This window comes from Symphalangus syndactylus, chromosome 5, assembly GCF_028878055.3.
Source record: "Symphalangus syndactylus isolate Jambi chromosome 5, NHGRI_mSymSyn1-v2.1_pri, whole genome shotgun sequence".
Taxonomy (NCBI): domain Eukaryota; kingdom Metazoa; phylum Chordata; class Mammalia; order Primates; family Hylobatidae; genus Symphalangus; species Symphalangus syndactylus.
In genome coordinates, this window is record NC_072427.2 from 123,662,731 (window position 1) to 123,678,868 (window position 16,138).

General features: G+C 40.9%; 1 long non-coding RNA gene across 1 annotated transcript in view; it reads right to left on the reverse strand.

Moving 5' to 3' along the window:
- LOC129482747 (uncharacterized) overlaps window positions 1–15,874 on the reverse strand; it is a 33,377-nt gene extending 17,503 nt beyond the window's left edge. The window contains exon 1 of the long non-coding RNA XR_008657805.2: window positions 15,558–15,874. This is a non-coding gene — a long non-coding RNA (uncharacterized lncRNA). The remainder of the gene's footprint in view (window positions 1–15,557) is intronic.
- Between the last annotated feature and the right edge of the window lie 264 nt (window positions 15,875–16,138).

The window sequence follows — 16,138 nt, forward strand, 5'->3', positions numbered from 1 at the left end:
GCCAACTAGGACTGCCACAAAAAGTCAAGAGTAACACCCAGAAGTTTCTTTAAAAGTTAAAACAAAATCATACCTACCATGTGACCTAGACATTCGGCTCCTGCAAATTTAACCAAGAGAAATGAAATCATAGGTACATACCAAGGCTTGTACATGAAATAGTAGTTTTATTTGCAATAGCCAAAACCTAGAAATGATTCAAATGGCCTTCAACAGGCAAATGAATAAACAAATTGTGGTATATCCATATAATGGTATGCTACATGCTAATAAAAACGAATGAACTGTTAATACACACATCGACATGGATGAATCTCAAAATAGTCATGCTTAGTGAAAGAAACCAGACAAAGAAGTACATGCTACATGACTCCATTTATATGAAGTTCTGAAAACTGCAAATTAATCTATACTGACAGAAAAGCAAATCAGTAAATATGTGCAGTTTAGTGTGGTCTATAATTTATACCTCAGTAAAGCTGTTCGGAACAAAACAAAGCAAAATGTTGCCAGGGTGTTTGTTATTTGGGCAATTGGTGATTCACTGAAAGGACCACAGGTTGGGAGGAAGACGAAGAGCTCTGTTTGGACATACAGTGCTGAGTTTGAATAGAACCATAGAATATCCAAATAGAGAAGTCAGTGAGTTTTCAATACTAGAGTCTCTTTAAGGAGAAGTATGTGGGCTAGAGCTGCTATTTTACACCTGAAATATGCACATGAAATTTTATGACAACAGCCATTAAGGTTGAATGGTGAGGACGGAGCCAGACTCCAGTAGATTGAGGCAGAAGCAAAGAAATGTAGAGAGAAAAATAGGCAAATCTTTTGATAAGTTTTCCTGTTCTGGATAAAAGAAAAATCAAGCAATCGCTGGAGGAAGTGTCTGAGCTGAGGGGACAGGATGTTTGTTTGATTTTTAATATGGAAGATAATTGAGTTACATTTAAAGTCTGAGTATAAAACTCCAGAGGAGAGGTAGACATTGATACAGGAGAGAAAGAGACAACTGATGTCACTAAGTGCATCAAAATGTAAGAAAGATTGGGATCCAGAGTGTTCTTCTACTGTAACCAAAAGGAACAAGAGACATGTACCCAGGAGTTGGTGGCAGGTGTGACAGCTGTGCTGTGCTCATTGGGAGAGCACCTGCTGCTGACTTGAAGTTTTTTTTTTTTTAACAATAATACAATCATTCTATTCTTTATAAATAAATATATGTATATATTCAATATATTCATTTTAAGCCCCCATGTACTTGAAAATGTTTTCATTTTCCCAGCCTCAGCAATTATCAACTGATGGCCTATCTTATTTCATCTCTATGCCAACTCTTCAACTCCCCGATCCAGATGATTTTGAAGCAAATCCTAGACTCTTTTAAAATAGACATATAATTACTATGCCATTATTCAAACTAAATAAAAATTAATTCCTTAATATCTTCCATTATTCAGTTGTTGTAGAACCAGATTATTGACCCTGCCTACTGATAGGTCATAGGTAGGGTCTTTTGGGAGAAAGAAACTAATAAAGGTTTGTGCTGAAATGCATACCCGGCTCCTTACTGCACTACTATCATGAGTGGCTTCCCAGTTGAGACCTGGGCACAAAGTAGAGCCACAGTTATAGCCCTGGGTAGTCAAAAAGCTCAAGTCCTAGAGCATGAACTGTGGCAAATCCAGACATAGGAGCTGAAGCCTCAGTAGCATTTGATCCATCCATTTATTCACTTAATATTTTCTAAGTACTTATTCTGTGTCAGGCTCCATTGAAGACACTGGGCATATAGAAGTAAGCACATTGGACATGGTCTCTGGCCTCATGGCTATTCCAGCCTACTGCAGTGGGCTCCCTTTACCCTTTATGGAGAATCCATCCCTCCCTCCCTTCTTTAGTTAACCTAACATTGTTCTCTCTTCCAATTTGGATTTGTTAAAACAACATTGTAACATTGGAGGAATTTTTTAAGAAAAAAAAATTATCTAAAAAATAGCTAGATCTTTTCATAATTGTTTTTATTTTTCCATGTACCCTTCTAGTGTTCGTTCATGTATTAAAGTTGGAAGTTAGCTGTAATTTCAACGCTTTGGGAGGCCGAGATGGATGGATCACTTGAGATCAGGAGTTTGAGACCAGCCTGGTTAAAATTAGCCAGGTGTGGTGGCAGGATCCTGTAGTCCCAGCTACTTGGGAGGCTGAGGTGGGAGAATCACTTGAACCTGGGAGGCAGAGGTTGCAGTGAGCCAAGAACAAACCACTGCACTCCCACCTGGGTGACAGAGCGAGACTCCATCTCAAAAAAAAAAAATGAAGCAACCTAAATGTCCATGAGTATGGAATCATTAAATTCATACCACCATTAAAAATGAAGTAGATCTCTATACATGTGCATATTACAAATATATAAACTCAAAGTTTGCCTAAGTCAGGGGTTCTCAAGCTTTAGCATGCGTCAGTATCACCTGGAGGGCTTGTGGATGGCTTCTCAATCAGTAGGTCTATGGTGGGACCTGAGACCTTGAAATTCTACCGAGTTCCCAGGGGATGCCAATGCTGTTGGTTGGGGGACTGTAAGAACCACTGCCTGATCATTTAATCTTGCTAAAGCAAGGACAAGTTGTAAAGTCTCTACAGGTGCTTTGTGCTATTCAAGTGTAGTGTTCCAAAGCAAATGGCTATTTATTTACGAGGCCATTTTGGTGAGTACAAAAGTTGCCCGGTAGCAGAGTTTGAGGTAGAAGCAAAAGATACTGAGCTCTGCATAATAATAAAGTGGGAGGACATTTGAGTTCTGGGGAAAATTGGGGGAGAAAAAATAGAAATGAGGAAGAAAAGTGACTAGAGATAAGTGGACAAAAGGATTTTGGAGCATACTGAAATATTCAATTTTAAATTATTTGCTTTCCTTTTCTGCAATAGAAACCATTCAATTGTCTCCAAGTATTCTGATATTGCTTAGTCAATAGTATTTTGCGAAGTGGAGATCAGAAGTGTCCAACATGCGGTGTGTGGTACAGAAAAGGAGAAACACATACAGAAGGTGAGACCAAGAGCAAGAATCAATAATTCAGCAAAAGCAGGATGTCAGAAGAAGTGACTAGGAGAAATGAAAGCCCTGAGAGTCCCTGAGGAAGAAGAGAGATGAGAGATGGTGCTCAGAGCCATTTTTACTTACTATTATGAAAATGGGTGTGCCCATAATGCTGGAGGACTTGTAATACTATCAGCTGATATCCAGCTAGGGACTGATATTGAGCATAGATGACAAGGTCAAGTGTGACAACACTTGTATGTTGCAAAAAATGGGGGTAGAGTCATGGTTATGGCAAAGAGTTGAGACAGAATGTAATTAAGAGACCATGTTTACTCTTAGAATAGAATCCCCCCAGAGTCTGTGGTGAGTTTAAGCTGTTAGATTTTAGTCAGAAAGAATAACTCCCACAATAACAGCAAGGATTTCCTGGTCAGTAACTGTGTAGTTCCATTCAACAGGAAACATTATCTTTAGGAACAATCTGTACCTTAATGCCACATGGCATTGGTGTCCAAACAGAAACCAGCAATGTAAGGAGAAACACCTAAGGTAACAGTGCTCTCTTTTTCTGATAATAAATTAGCACAGTCTTTGAAGCCAACAACTGTTTCACATTCTAAAAAATATTGCTTTGTGATGCATAAAATTTGCTTTTCCACTAGCAATGCAATAACTTGTTATTTTGTGGAAGGCAGATAGAGTACAGATGCTCTTTCACATAGAGTACATCCTAATCTATCTATCATGAGTAGAGAATATTCTAAGTCAAAAATGCATTTCATATACCTAACCTCCTGAACATCATAGTTTAGCCCAGCCTGCCTTAAATGTGCTCAGAACACTTACCTTAGCCTACAGTTGAGCATAATAATCTAACACAAAGCCTATTTTATAATAAAGTGTTGAATATCCCATGTAAGAGTATAATACTGATTATCGCTAGCCCAGGAAAAGATCAAAATTCAAAGGATGATTTCTACTGAATCCCTATTGCTTTTGTGTTATCATAAAATCGAAAAATCTTAAGTTGAACCATCATGTGTTGGGACCATCTGTATGAGGACTGTCTGTACAATGCGTCCCATGGGGCTGGATAGCTTCACATGTGCTCTCATGGCACCCTGTGTGTCATTCAGTCGCAACACCTATTATATCGCATTTTTAAAATTATTATTATACTTAAGTTCTTGGTTACATGTGCAAAACGTGCAGTTTTGTTGCATAGGTATACACGTGCCATGGCGGTTTGCTGCACCCATCAACCTATCACCTACATTAGGTATTTCTTCTAATGTTATCCCTCCCCTACCCCCCCACCTCCCACAGGCCCTGATGTGTGATGTTCCCCTCCTTGTGTCCATGTGTTCTGATTGTTCAACACCCACTTATGAGTGAGAACATGTGGTGTTTGGTTTTCTGATCTTGTGATAGTTTGCTGAGAATGATGGTTTCCAGCTTCATCCATGTCTCTGCAAAGGACATGAATTCATCCTTTTTTATGGCTGCATAGTATTCAACAGTGTGTATGTGCCACATTTTCTTAATTCAGTCTATCATTGATGGACATTTGGGTTGGTTCCAGGTCTTTGCTATTGTGAATAGTGCTGCAATAAACATACGTGTGCATGTGTCTTTATCATAGAATGATTTATAATCCTTTGGGTATATGCCCAGTAATTGGATTGCTGGGTCAAATGGTATTTCTACTTCTAGATCCTTGAGGAATTGCCACAGTGTCTTCCACAATGGTTGAACTAATTTACACTCCCACAAACAGTGTAAAAGCATTCCTATTTTTCAACAACCTTTCCAGCATCTGTTGTTTCCTGACTTTTTAATGATCCCCCTTCTAACTGGCATGAGATGGTATCTCATTGTGGTTTTGATTTGCATTTCTCCAATGACCAGTAATGGTGAGCATTTTTTCATATGTCTATTGGCTACATAAATGTTTTCTTTTGAGAAGTGTCTGCTCATATCCTTTGCCAATTTTTTTGATGGGGTTGTTTGCTTTTTTCTTGTACATTTGTTTAAGTTCTTTGTAGATTCTGGATATTAGCCCTTTGTCAGAAGAATAGATTGCAAAAATTTTCTCCCATTCTGTAGGTTGCCTGTTCACTCTGATGATAGTTTCTTTTGCTGTGCAGAAGTTCTTTAGTTTAATTAGATCCCATTTTTCTATTTTGGCTTTTGTTGCCATTGCTTTTGGTGTTTTACACATGAAGTCTTTGCCCATGTCTATGTCCTGAATGATATTGCCCAGGTTTTCTTCTTGGATTTTTTTTTTTTTTTAAGACAGAATCTCGCTCTGTCGCCCAGGCTGGAGTGCAGTGGCGCGATCTCTGCTCACTGCAAGCTCAGCCTCCCAGGTTCACACCATTCTCCTGCCTCAGTCTCCCAAGTAGCTGGACTACAGGCACCCACCACCACACCCAGCTAATTTTTTTATATGTTTAGTAGAGATGGGGTTTCACCATGTTAGCCAGGATGGTCTCAATCTCTTGACCTCGTAATCCGCCTGCCTTGGCCTCCCAAAGTGGTGGGATTACAGGTGTGAGCCACCGTGCCCAGCCTTCTTCTAGGATTTTTATGGTCCTAGGTCTTACATTTAAGTCTTTGATCCATCTTGAGTTGACTTTTGTATAAGGCGTAAGGAAGCGGTTCAGTTTCAGTTTTCTGCATATGGCTAGCCTGCAAACAGAGACAATTTGACTTCCTCTCTTCCTATTTGAATACCCTTTATTTCTTTCTCCTGCCTGATTTCCCAACACCATTTATTAAATAGGGAATCTTCTCCCCATTGCTTGTGTGTGTCAAGTTTGTCAAAGATCAGATGGTGGTAGATGTGTGGTATTATTTCTGAGGCCTCCGTTCTGTTCCATTGGTCTATATATCTGTTTTGGTACCAGTACCATGCTGTTTTGGTTACTGTAGCCTTGTAGTAAAGTTTGAAGTCAGGTAGCGTGATGCCTCCAGCTTTGTTCTTCTTGCCCAGAATTGTCTTGGCTATGGGGGCTCTTTTTTGGTTCCATATGAAGTGTAAAGTAGTTTTTTCCAATTCTGTGAAGAAAGTCAGTGGTAGCTTGATAGGGATAGCGTTGAATCTATAAATTACTTGGGGTAGTAAGGCCGTTTTCATGATACTAATTCTTCCTATCTATGAGCATGGAATGTTTTTCCATTTGTTTGTGTCCTCTCTTATTTCCTTGAGCAGTGGTTTGTAGTTCTCCTTGAAGAGGTCCTTCATATCCTTGGTAACTTGTATTCCTAGGTATTTTATTCTCTTTGTAGCAATTGTGAATGGGAGTTCACTCATCATTTGGCTCTCTGTTTGTCTATTATTGGTGTATAAGAATGCTTGTGATTTTTGCACATTGATTTTGTATCCTGAGACTTTGTTGAAGTTGCTTATCAGCTTAAGGAGATTTGCGACTGAGACGATGGGGTTTTCCAAATATACAATCATGTCATCTGCAAACAGAGACAATTTGACTTCCTCTCTTCCTATTTGAATATCCTTTATTTCTTTCTCTTGCCTGATTGCCCTGGCTACAACTTCTAATACTATCTTGAATAGGAGTGGTGAGAGAGGGCATCCTTGTCTTGTGCTTGTTTTTAAAGGGAATGCTTCCAGCTTTTGCCCATTCAGTATGATATTGGCTGTGGGTTTGTCATAAATAGCTCTTATTATGTTGAGAAACGTTCCATCGATACCTAGTTTATTGAGAGTTTTTAGCATAAAAGGCTGTTTAATTTTGTTGAAGGCCTTTTCTGCATCTATTGAGATACTCATGTGGTTTTTGTTGTTTGTTCTGTTTACATGATGGATTACGTTTATTGATTTGCATATGTTGAACCAGCCTTGCATCCTAGGGATGAAGCCAACTTGATCTTGGTGGATAAGCTTTTTGATGTACTGCTGGATTCAGTTTGCCAGTGTTTTATTGAGGATTTTCACATCAATGTTCATCAGGGATATTGGCCCAAAATTTTCTCTTTTTTGTTGTGTCTCTGCCAGGTTTTTGTATCAGAATGATGCTGGCCTTGTAAAATGAGTTAGGGAGGATTCCCTGTTTTTCTATTGATTGGAATAGTTTCAGAAGGAATGGTACCAGCTCCTCTTTGTACCTCTGGTAGAATTCGGCTGTGAATCCATCTGGTCCTGGACTTTTTTTGTTGGTAGGCTTTAATTATTACCTCAATTTCAAAACCCGTTATTGGTCTATTCAGAGATTCAACTTCATCCTGGTTTAGTCTTGGGAGGGTGTATGTGTCCAGGAATTTATCCATTTCTTCTAGATTTTCTTATTTGCGTAGAAGTGTTTCTAGTATTCTGTGATGGTAGTTTGTATTTCTGTGGGATCAGTGGTGATATCCCCTTTATCATTTTTTATTGCATCTATTTAATTTTTCTCTCTTTTCTTCTTTATTAGTCTTGCTAGTGGTCTATCTATTTTGTTGATCCTTCCAAAAAACCAGCTCCTGGATTCATTGATTTTTTGAAGGGTTTTTTGTGTCTCTATCTCCTTCAGCTCTGCTCTGATCTTAGTTATTTCTTGCCTTCTGCTAGCTTTTGAATGTGTTTGCTCTTGCTTCTCTAGTTCTTTTAATTGTGATGTTAGGGTGTTGATTTTAGATCTCTCCTGCTTTCTCTTATGGACATTTAGTGCTATAAATTTCCCTCTACACACTGCTTTAAATGTGTCCCAGAGATTCTGGTACATTGTGTGTTTGTTCTCATTGGTTTCAAAGAACGTCTTTATTTGTGCCTTCATTTCATTATGTACCCAGTAGTCATTCAGGAGCAGGTTGTTCAGTTTCCGTGTAGTTGTGCGGTTTTGAGTGTATTTCTTAATCCTGAGTTCTAGTTTGATTGCACTGTGGTCTGAGAGACAGTTTGCTGTGATTTCTATTCTTTTACATTTGCTGAGGACTGCTTTACTTCCAATTATGTGGTCAATTTCAGAATGAGTGCAATGTGGTGCTGAGAAGAATGTATATTCTGTTGATTTGGGGTGGAGAGTTCTGTAGTTGTCTATTAGGTCCACTTGCTCCAGAGCTGAGTTCAAGTCCTGAATATCCTTGTTAATTTTCTGTCTTGTTGATCTGTCTAATATTGACAGTGGGGTGTTAAAGTCTCCCATTATTATTGTGTGGGAGTCTAAGTCTTTTTGTAGATCTCTAAGAACTTGCTTTATGAATCTGGGTGCTCCTGTATTGGGTGCATATATATTTAGGACAGTTAGCTCTTGTTGCACTGATTCCTTTACCATTATGTAATGGCCTTCTTTGTCTCTTTTGATCTTTGTTGGTTTAAAGTCTGTTTTATCAGAGACCAGGATTGCAACCTCTGCTTTTTTTTGTTTTCCATTTCCTTGGTAGATCTTCCTCCATCCGTTTAGTTTGAGCCTATGTGTGTCTTTGCACGTGAGATGGGTCTCCTCAATACAGCACACTGATGGGTCTTGACTCCTTATCCAATTTGACAGTCTGTGTCTTTTAATTGGGGCATTTAACACGTTTACATTTTAGGTTAATATTGTTATGTGTGAATTTGATCCTGTCATTATGATGCTAGCTGGTTATTTTGCCCGTTAATTAATGCAGTTTCTTCATAGCGTCGATGGTCTTTACAATTTGGCATGTTTTTGCAGTGGCTGGTACCGGTTCTTCCTATCCATGTTTAGTGCTTCCTTCAGGAGCTCTTATAAGGCAGGCCTGGTGGAGACAAAATCTCTCAGCATTTGCTTGTCTGTAAAGGATTTTATTTCTCCTTCACTTGTGAAGCTTAGTTTGGCTGGATATGAAATTCTGGGTTGAAAATTCTTTTCTTTAAGAATGTTGAATATTGGCCCCCACTCTCTTCTTGCTTGTAGAGAGATCCACTGTTAGTCTGCAGAGAGATCCACTGTTAGTCTGATGGCCTCCCCTTTGTGGGTAACCCGACCTTTCTCTCTAGGTGCCTTTAACATTTTTTCCTTCATTTCAACCTTGGTGAATCTGATGATTATGTGTCTTGGGGTTGCTCTTCTCAAGGAGTATCTTTGTGGTGTTCTCTACATTTTCTGAATTTGAATGTCGGCCTGTCCTGCTACATCGGGGAAGTTCTGGACAATATCCTGAAGAGTGTTTTCAACTTGGTTCCACTCTCCCCGTCACTTTCAGGTACACCAATCAAATGTAGATTTGGTCTTTTGACATAGTCCCATATTTCTTGGGGGCTTTGATTGTTTGTTTTCACTCTTTTTTCTCTAATCTTGTCTTCTCACTTTATTTCATTAATTTGATCTCCAATCAATGATACCTTTTCTTCCACTTGATTGAATCAGCTATTGAAGCTTATATGTGCTTCACAAAGTTCTTGTACTGTGGCTTTCAGCTCCATCAGGTCATTTAAGCTCTTCTCTATGCTGGTTATTCTAGGTAGCCATTCCTCTAACCTTTTTTCAAGGTTTTTAGCTTCCTTGCAATGGGTTAGAACATGCTTGTTTAACTCAGAGGTTTGCTATTACCGACCTTCTGAAGCCTACTTCTGTCAAATTATCAAACTCATTTTCCATCCAGTTTTGTTCTCTTGCTGGCAAGGAGTTGTGTTCTTTTGAAGGAGAAGAGACATTCTGGTTTTTGGAATTTTCAGCCTTTCTGTTCTGGTTTCTCCCCATCTTTGTCATTTTATCTACCTTTGGTCTTTGATGTTGGTGACCTACAAATGGGGTTTTGGTGTGGATGTGCTTATTGTTGATGTTGATGCTATTCCTTTCTGTTTGTTAGTTTTCCTTCTATCAGACAGGCCCCTCAGCTGCAGGTCTGCTGGAGTTTGCTGGAGGTCCACTGGGTATCACCAGCAGAGGCTGCAGAACAGCAAATATTGCTGCCTGACCCTTCCTCTGGAAGCTTTGTCCCAGAGGGGCACCTGCCTGTATGAGGTGTCTGTCCACCCCTACGGGGAGGTGTCTCCCAGTCAGGCTACATGGAGGTAAGGGACCCACTTGAGGAGGCAATCTGTCCATTATCAGAGCTCAAACATTGTGCTGGGAGAACCACTGCTCTCCTCAGAGCTGTCAGGCAGGGATGTTTAAGTGGAGAAACTGTCTGCTGCCTTTTGTTCAGATATGCCCTGCTCCCAAAGATGGAATCTAGAGAGGCAGTAGGCCTTGCTGATCTGTGGTGGGCTCTGCCTAGTTTGAGCTTCCCTGCCACTTCGTTTACACTGTGAGCATAGAGCCGCCTACTCAAGCCTCAGCAATGGTGGACACCCCTCCCACCACCAAGTTCCCATATCCCAGGTTGATCTCAGACTGCTGTGCTAGCAGTGAGCAAGGCTCCGTGGGCATGGGACCTGCCATGCCAGGCACAGGAGGGGATCTCCTGGTTTGGTGGTTGTGAAGACCATGGGAAAAGTGCAGTATTTGGGGAGGAGTGTACCGCCTCTCCAGGTACAGTCACTTATGGCTTCCCTTGGCTAGGAAAGGGAAATCCCCCGACCCCTTGCACTTCCTGGTGAGGTGATGCCCCGCCCTGCTTCAGTTCACCCTCCGTGGGCTGCACCCACTGTCCAGCCAGTTCCAATGAGATGAACCAGGTACCTCAGTTGGAAATGCAGAAATCACCCATCTTCTGCATTGATCTCGCTGGGAGCTGTAGATCGGAGCTGTTCCTATTCAGCCATCTTGGAAGTGACTTCCCTATATTGCATTTTAATATCTGATCATTTGTCTTTTTCCTCCAGTGGACTATAGGCAGCTTGCAGTTGGGGACTGTGTCTTTCATTAGGCACTAGAACATTATACAACCTCATAAGAGGAACTTTTTAAAATAAGTGCACCAATGGTTGTATGTGTCTTACAGTAGCTAAAGAAAACAATATTATGCCTCAAAGTCCTTCTCTATATAATGACAGGGTTGAACTGCATGATTGCCAAGATCTATAAATCTAAAGGGTATCATTTGTCTCAGATACTTGATATATTCAAATAATTTAGAACTGCCTGAAGCTTTCCCAAGAATCCATCCACCGTTGATTCAAGTACTTTATTAACAGAGGACAGAATCTGACATCCTGGAGATCAGAGTCTCCATTAGAAGCACTGGAAAATTCCAAGCCTATCAAGAGATGAAGGGATGGAGATTCTTTCGGGAGTCTGCAGCTTCATCTTCAATAATAAATCATTGTATATGAAAGAAGCCAGAAACAAAACGTTGCATATGGTATTATTCCATTTACATGAAATATCCAGAATAGGTAAATCCATGGAGACAGAAAGCAGTTTGGTGGTTGCCAGGGGCTTGGGAGAGAGAGGAATGGAGAATGACTGCTTAAAGGATAGGGGGTCTTCCTCAGGGTGATGAAATTGGTCAGGAACTAGATAGTGATGATGGTTGCAAAACATTGTGAATGTGCTAAATGCTACTGAATTGTACACTTCAAAATGGTTAATTCTATTAGCCATGCACAATGGTGAATACCTGTAGTCCCAGCTATTTGGGAGGCTGAGGCAGGAGGATCACTTGAGCCCGGGAGGTTGAGGCTGCAGTGAACCATGATTGAGCCACCACACTCCAGCCTGGGTGACAGAGCGAGACCCTGTCTCGAAAAAAAAGTTAATAGTATGTTATGTGAATTTCACCTCAATAAAAAAAGTCACTGATAACCTTGAACTGGGCCAAGATTTATACCAAACTTCATTCTCTAAAATTACAAATAGTATAGTGTTAACTGACTGCAGAAACTTGATGAAGGGTCTACTTAAGTATCTTATTTGTATTGGGTCTATAGTTCCAACAGTCTCTTTTCCAATGGGCTTTAAATTAATAATGTTCATCATTGTCATAATAATAGCTAACATTTATTGTGTTTACTATATTCTAGATACTCTACTAATCTTCCTGAAGGTATTAACTCAATTAATTCTCATAACAACATTATGAGGTTGGTACTATTATCATTCTAATTTTACAGTAACCCAAGTTTACCCACCAAAGCAATAAGTGGCAGGCTGAATTCAAAACTCTAATCTCACTGATTGAAAGCCTATGCCTCTTGTTAATAATGCCAAGGACACAAATGACACAGTTCATGGTAGTACATGCAACTGATTTAAAGATACCTTGTTTGATAAGATAAGCAAGATTTTTACATATTTTTCTAATTGCAGAGATATACCTGTCTAGTTTTCAAGTGAATGAGTGCAATGACAGGATCTTGCTGGTGAACAGCAACCTCGGTGGAGGAGATGCCAAACAGACTTGACCCAGTTAAAAGAGACAAATTCAGAGTCAGAGTGAGCCTTATAAGCTTTCAATGTCTGGAGAAATACCATGAGAAATCTACTGACACCTTCTTCAATCAGACTTTCTCATGGTACAGATGCTGTGTACCCAGGTCTCTGTGTTCCTTCTCAGAAGGTGTTATCTCTAGAAAGTATAGGTGGTACTCTCTTCACAAAGGAGTCCTTGCAAGATCAGCTATGTGAGCATTATAACGTTAAAGGAGTTTTGGCTTATTTGGTAATTCTGGCAAAACATCTCATGAAAAAATATTGTGAGCAAAGCCTGTATTGATTATTGAAATGTCATGCTATGCTTCATTTATTCACTTATCCTGTTATATACTCTAGAGTATCCTAAGGCATATATCCTCAATTTTTCTGAGTATGACGTAATTCTTGGATCTCAGTGCCCTGTCAAGAATCCAGATCATCATGTCCGGTGATGTGACCCTACCGCATAAGTTCCGGGCTTCCATCCATCAGCATTTGAATAGCATGCTCTTTCAAGGTGGCCTTTCCTCATTCAGAATCAACACTCCATATCTTTAAATCTGTGACTCACCATATCCTCTGAAAAAGGTTAAGATGCCTGAAACTGATCTGCAGACATTATGGAACATGCGTTCCTTGTGTTCAGCTGCCTCTGTTGTCCAGAGTTTCTGCCTAGGTTAGGGACAATATTTAAGGAGCACATAGCCTCACTAGTTCAGGCCCTTCTTTTAGTTGTTGTTGTTGTTGAGACAGGGTCCTACTCTGCTACACAGTCTGGAGTGCAGTGGCATGAACACAGCTCACTGCAGCCTCAACCTCCTTGGCTCATATGATCCTCCCACTTCAGCCTCCCAAGTAGCTGGGACTACAGGTGCTCATCACCATGCCTGGCTAATTTTTTTGGTATTTTTTGTAGAGATGAGGTTTCACCACATTACCCTGGCTGGTCTCGAAACTCTTGGGCTCAAGCCATCCACCTGCCTCAGCCTCCAAAACTGCTAGGATTACAGATGTAAGCCACCATGCCTGTCAAGGAGCCTTTCTTAAATGTCAGATTTTAATTGCTCAAGAGGCAGTATCAGAGGATACGATTGTGAACTCCATAAACCAGGTGATCCCTCGACATCTCATCTAACAGTCTGTGACCTGTAGAATGGAAACAGAGAACAGGGCTCTGCCAGATAGAGTGCAGTGCCCTCGCCAGGGGCTGAATTTATTTTGTGTTTTAGTTAGTAAATAGCACCTCTCAACGAGCTTCAGAATTGCTTTACAACTGCCTACTTGGCATCTCCACTTAGATGTCTTAGGCCATCTCAAACTTAATATGTTCAACACTGAGCACTGGATTTAGTACCTTCCTCCCATACTTTTCCAATCTCAGTAAATGGCTCCATCGTTCACCTATTGCTCAGGCTAAAAACCTAGGAGTGACTTTGCATCTTCTCTTTCCCTCACACCCAAAGCATCATCATATTTTTCTAATGCAGAAATATACCTGTCTAGTTTTCAAGTGAATGAGTGCAATGATGGGGTCTTGCTGGTGAACAGCAACCTTGGTGGAGAAGATGTCACAGGACTTGACCCAATTAAAGGAAACAAAGTCAGAGTGAGCCTCTTGTCTCTATTTATAAAATATATCCCAACCCTGACAGTTCCTATCTTCTCTTACTTTGGCTACTCTAACAGCCTTCCTGCTTCTCTCCCTGCTTTCCTGCTTCTCTCCCTGCTCTCTTATGTCTATTATTTAATCAGAGGCCAGAGTAATCTTTATAAAACATAAAACAGATCATGTCATTCTCCTGCTCAAATCCTCCAGCGATTTCTCATCACATTTACAAGACATTCACAACTATGAAATATAGCCTATCAGGCTCTGCATAGCTTTGTGACCTCACAAGTACTGCTTTATTCCTGAGTCTATTTTAACTTGACTGGCCCTCTTGCTATTCTTCAAACTCATCAAGCTCATTTCCATCTCAGGGCCATCACATCTGCTGTTCTTTCCACCTGGAACATCACTCTTCTGCAGATGTTTTCATGGCTCACTACCTTACTTTTTTCAGGGCTCTATTTAAATGTTACTTTTTCAGGAAGGCCATCCCTGTCCACCTTATCTAAACTAGCCTCCCCTCCATTTTCTATCCCTTTACCATGTTTTATTTTTATTCATAGCATATATAACTTCTGATATATTTAAGCATGTGTCCAATGAATGAATGACTTCCTAATAGTGCCAGAAAGTGAATTTTCACCACCTAATGTTGTTCAACTTTATATATAAAGACATTGCATCTTTTCTCTCTGAATATACTCCTTCAAAACATACTTTCCTCCGGCAGTAAAGAGATTATCTTAATAATCTTGAAACTGAGTCCAAACTAATCACACCAGTATATACAATTTCAAGAACACCAAAGTGCCCAAACACCAGCAAACATCTCAGAAGAAATCAGAGTAACAGCACTGAATCACAGATTCCCATTGCACGCAAACATCTTTCCCCTGCAGTGGTAGGATTGCAAAATGTTACATGTGATAAAGATCAAAGGCTGTCACAGGCACCTGGGTGGAGTAGGCAAGGACTTCAGGACTGAGTTATACCATTGAAAGTGTTAGGATGTTATCAAATTCTGACCTAGGACCTGACCTCAATGAGAATAAGGGCGCTGAATGCTTCGGACTTACTTTATTTCACTCAGTCCATTTCCTAGTACAACAACATAGTAACGAGCCACACGCCACAGCCAGGGTTAGCAGCTCTTTCAGTGCTACCTGTTTCTGAGTTGAGCATTTACAGAGTGAGAAAATAGAGAAGAAGAAAGTAAATGATTGGGAGATGGAAAAGGGAAAGAGAGTGGCAAAATGGGGAAGGAAGAGCAGGAGAGAAAGAAGGAGAAACTTGATGGGCCGGGACAGAGCAGCCGAGAAGGGTCAGCATGTGAGTGATTCTATCAGAACGCCTCCTTGGTGCTGGCGCTGCAGTCAGGCTTTGGTTGGTAATGGGTATGTTGAGAAACGAAGAGCTTCACACACAGGGCTCTGCCCTATGTGGTCTCTCTTTTATTTCCTCTCCCTTGTCGCTCTTATTTCTCCTCTCCTTTCTTTATTTTCTCTGCATATTCCTTGTCCCTGTGCTTTCCTCCTGACAAACACCCTGTCTTACCATCATTTGCAATGGACACATTTATTGCCTGCAAAGGAGACATTAGATTTTCTTGGGCCCTGGGAAAATATATGAACAGACATAGGGACATCTGTACCTGTGAAGCAGCTTTGCTGAAGCAGCAGCTGCTCTTCTCTAATCCCAGCTGATTGGGACATCCAAAATCATTTCCTCATACTGTAATCGGGTTGCGAACTTGCCACAAGGACTTTCTCCTGGAGGCTTAGTTCCCTTTTCTGTTCCAGACGGAACACTTTGATATGGAAGGGGGGTGGGGAAGGGCTGGGAAGGGAAGGGCGGGTCCCCGGCTAGGACTCTGCCCATCTGCTGGTGGTCACGAACCTTGGTGAGGACAGGCACTCCTGCCTTCGTGCCCAAATGTTGCATTTCCCAAGACCACGCTGGCCCACCACGCCCCCATCCTGTGCCTATAATCTGTGTGACCTGGAGGTTCTCAGGCTTATTGTGCAATGGAGTGTCTGCCCATTCTCTAGAAATGGAGTAGGAAGAAGTCACACTCCCCTGCTCTGGGGCCTGTAAAAATGAGGTGGGAAGCTTAGGAAGAGCCCTAAAATAGTCAAGGAGAATGTGAAAGATGAGGCCCAGGACAAGACCATAGCAGGCAGGCACACAAGCCGCTGGACGTCGAGAGGAACACATTGGTCCAAGAAGACACAA